Source organism: Schistocerca cancellata, chromosome 3 (genome assembly GCF_023864275.1).
Source record: "Schistocerca cancellata isolate TAMUIC-IGC-003103 chromosome 3, iqSchCanc2.1, whole genome shotgun sequence".
NCBI classification, from domain to species: Eukaryota; Metazoa; Arthropoda; class Insecta; order Orthoptera; family Acrididae; genus Schistocerca; species Schistocerca cancellata.
This window is the reverse complement of record NC_064628.1, coordinates 9,756,626-9,759,982: the sequence shown is the minus strand read 5'-3', so window position 1 is coordinate 9,759,982 and position 3,357 is coordinate 9,756,626. Positions and strand designations below refer to the sequence as shown.

Below are 3,357 nucleotides of genomic sequence, written 5' to 3'. Positions count from 1 at the left end.
AATTCTCTCCACTCTGTTGGAATGTTCTCTGTTTTCCAGATTATCTGTAAAAGATGAAATAAACGTCTGTGCCATCCTTCTCCTCAATATTTTAGTATCTCAGCTGCGATGCTGTCACTGCCAGTTGCTTTACAATTTTTTATTCGTTTTATACACTCCACCACCTCCTCATATGTGGGTTCTGGAATTTCCTCACAGTTGTGCCTGTTGCTGGAAGTGGTACTTGGTGCTTCTGGATCAGAACAATTCAGTAGGTTGTCAAAAGACTCGTTGCTTGTCGCTAAAATTTTTCTTGGTTCAGTCATCATATTGCCATTATATCCTTCATTACCTTGGTTTTGTAATTAAAACCTTTTCTAATTTTGTTGATTGTACCATACGTTTTCCGGATGTTGTTATTTTGATGATATTCATGAATAGATTCAATCTGTTGTTTTATGAATTGTTTCTTTTTCTTCCGGTTAATTTTATTTGCCTGCCTTTGAGCCTCCCGACGAGCAAGTTCTATTTCAGGATTTTTATTTGTTTGCAACCATTTATTCCGTAGTTTCATAACCTTGTTTTCAGCTTCTTCACACTCTTCATCGAACCATTTCTTCCTGCCTTTCTTAGCTCTCTGCAGGTTATTATTCGCAGCTGCAAGGATGACTTCTTTCACCTTGTTCCGCTATTCATCACTGGTCATTTCGAGGGTTTCTTCCATATTACTTAAGGCCTCAAACCGGTTTGAAACTTCAACTTTGTACTTCATTATTCCTTCTGTCCCTATCACGTTTTGCAAATCAAATCTGTTCATGTTTTCCGGTGAAGATTTCACTTTTGATGCTGCCTTCAGGTTGACTTTCACTGTGCTTTTCACTAGATCAGCCAACGGCCTTACCGCAGTGGTAACACCGGTTCCCGTCAGATCGCCGAAGTTAAGCGCTGTCGGGCTGGGCTAGCACTTTGAAGGGTGACCACCCAGTCTGCCGAGCGCTGTTGGCAAGCGGGCTGCACTCAGCCCTTGCGAGGCAAACTGAGGAGCTACTTGACTGAGGAGTAGCGGCTCCGGTCTCGGAAACTGACATACGGCCGGGAGAGCGGTGTGCTGACCACATGCCCCTCCATATCCGCATCCAGTGACGCCTGTGAACTGAGGAAGACACGGCGGCCGGTCGGTACTATTGGGCCTTCCAAGGCCTGTTCGGACGGAGAGTTATTACTCAGATTATGACCTGACCCCATTTCAGCACCCCCGAAGGATCGTACGTCACTAATTGTTTTTCTGTGTTTGCTATCGGTCAGAACATGATCAATCTGATTTGCTGTTTTCTTATCGCTTGAGTACCATGTTTCTTTATGTACCCTAAGGGCTTCCAGGGACAACAAAAATGTGATTTTCAGTATTCCACACAATTACTGAGCGAATTTAAAAAACTGGCCCGATGCGAGTAATACTCGCGCACTGAGGGTTCCGTACAAAGTTAATTATGTGTATAGACAGTGCATCCACTTCGGGAAGCAAGAAAATCTCGAGCATTGAACTGGCATAATATCAGTCCCTCGGGATTCCAAGATTTTTGGGAATGTTTTAATTTCAATAATATAAATGTGACGTTAAAGTGATGCAGCAGGCGGACGACCACTGTTATGGTAATCAGCAGTGCTCCATTCAGGTTCACAGGGTCGTGTTGGTAAACGTCAAACATCGGGAAAGGAAGGGCTTGGTTGCTCATACGACGCGTTTCGGAATTTATCCATCATCAGATGATATCCAGGAGCGATCACTGCATGTAGCTATGGCGTTTCAAGTTGTATGAAAAACATGCTAGGTCAACCGGAAGTACCGTATAGGTTTGCAAGTATTAAAATACGTGACAAAAATGGCCTAGCCTTTATTACATTAACTTAGAAGCTTCAATATTTTAGACCGCCAGAGTAACTTAGCCCTCAGTATGTGACGTAAATTTCAGGTTGATACGTCTTCCGTTCCTGAGAAAAAGAGCTCTTAACAGTCTGACAGACAGTCAGCAAAGTGATCCCGTAAGGGTTCCATTTTAACCGAGTGAGCTACGGAACCCTGAACCGAGCGAGGTGGCGCAGCGGTCAGCACACTGGACTCGCATTCGGGAGGACGACGGTTCAATCCCGCCTCCGGCCATCGTGATTTTTAGGTTTTCCGTAATTTCCCTAAATCGCTTCAGGCAAATGCTGGGATGGTTCCTTTGAAAGGGCACGGCCTATTTCCTTCCCTATCCTACCCCAATCTGATGGGACCGATGACGTCGCTGTTTGGTCCCCTCCCCCAATTTAACCAACATAGCCCTAAAAATTTAAAGTCTCTTTTGATCTATTCACTAAGAGGTATGATCTTACGTTAAAGGTTTATCACAGTTGTTGTTGTGGTCTTCAGTCCTGAGACTGGTTTGATGCAGCTCTCCATGGTACTCTATCTTGTGCAAGCTTCTTCATCTCCCAGTACGTACTGCAACCTACATCCTTCTGAATCTGCTTGGTGTATTCAGCTCTTGGTCTCCCTCTACCATTTTTACCCTCTACGCTGCCCTACTAAATTGGTGATCCCTTGATGCCTCAGAACATGTCCTACCAACCGATTCCTTCTTCTAGTCAAGTTGTGCCACAAACTTCACTTCTCCCCAGTCCTATTCAACACCTCCTCATTAGTTATGTGATCTACCCACCTTATTTTCAGCATTGTTCTGTAGCACCACATTTCGAAAGCTTCTATTCTCTTCTTGTCCAAACTGGTTATCGTCCATGTTTCACTTCCATACATGGCTACACTCCATACAAATACTTTCAGAAACGACTTCCTGACACTTAAATCTATACTCGATGTTAACAAATTTCTCTTCTTCAGAAACGCTTTCCTTGCCATTGCCAGTCTACATTTTATATCCTGTTGCTCCCCAAATAGCAAAAGTCCTTTACTACTTTAAGTGTCTCATTTCCTAATCTAATTCCCTCAGCATCAACCGACTTAATTCGACTACATTCCATTATCCTTTTTTTGCTTTTGTTGATGTTCATCTTATATCCTCCTTTCAAGACGCTATCCATTCCGTTCAACTGCTCTTCCAAGTCCTTTGCTGTCTCTGACAGAATTACAGTGTCATCGGCGAACCTCAAAGTTTTTATTTCTTCTCCATGGATTTTAATACCTACTCCAAAATTTTTCTTTTGTTTCCTTCACTGCTTGCTCAATATACAGATTGAATAACATCGGGGAGAGGCTACAATCATGTCTCACTCCCTTCCCAACCACTGCTTCCCTTTCATGCCCCTCGACTCTTATAACTGCCATCTGGTTTCTGTACAAATTGTAAATAGCCTTTTGCTCCCTGTATTTTACCCCTG

General features: G+C 43.3%; 1 pseudogene; it reads left to right on the top strand.

The window, feature by feature from the left end:
* The first annotated feature begins 866 nt into the window (after positions 1-866).
* LOC126177332 (5S ribosomal RNA) lies at positions 867-984 on the top strand (annotated as a pseudogene).
* The last annotated feature ends 2,373 nt before the right edge of the window (positions 985-3,357 follow it).